A 597-nucleotide genomic window follows, 5' to 3' on the forward strand; every position below is an offset into this window, starting at 1 on the left:
TTGTCCCCTTCCTTTATCCCCCAGTGTAGGGTAGCCAACCGGATGTCTTTCTGGTTAACCTCCCTGCCTTCTCCCTTTTTGTTGCTTCCTTCCACCCAAATCTGAGCACACGGGCCTACAACATTACCGCCTCCATCGGAAATGCAGCCGCCGCAGCGGGGATTCGAACCCGCGACCTGCGGGTCAGCAGCCGAGTACCTTAGCCACTAGACCACCGCGGCGGAGCTATCCTCTTTCGACGACATTTGCAGCGAAGCACACAGCTACGCGGACAATTTTATACCTTAATCTTAGGCGAAGTTAACTTATCTTTACAATTTTAGTAATACATTCATAAATTTAGCAATCTTAACTAAGTTCAAACAAAACTTAATAAAGCATCTGAGGCAGGCACGGTTGCATCTCGTCAAGCACAGCTTCTCGTCAAGTACAGCGAAAAAACACGTGGGCCTAAAGTGTCAGTTCTGATAATATTGCCAGGTGGGTCGGTTGTTCCACAGTTTATCCAGGGACAGCTGATACGAACCTATTATCAGCGCTCGTTGCCCGTTCCCCCGCTGTATATTTAGCGGCTTCAGATTGCAGACGTCCGCCGGC

Source organism: Rhipicephalus microplus, chromosome 2, assembly GCF_043290135.1.
Source record: "Rhipicephalus microplus isolate Deutch F79 chromosome 2, USDA_Rmic, whole genome shotgun sequence".
Classification (NCBI taxonomy): Eukaryota; Metazoa; Arthropoda; class Arachnida; order Ixodida; family Ixodidae; genus Rhipicephalus; species Rhipicephalus microplus.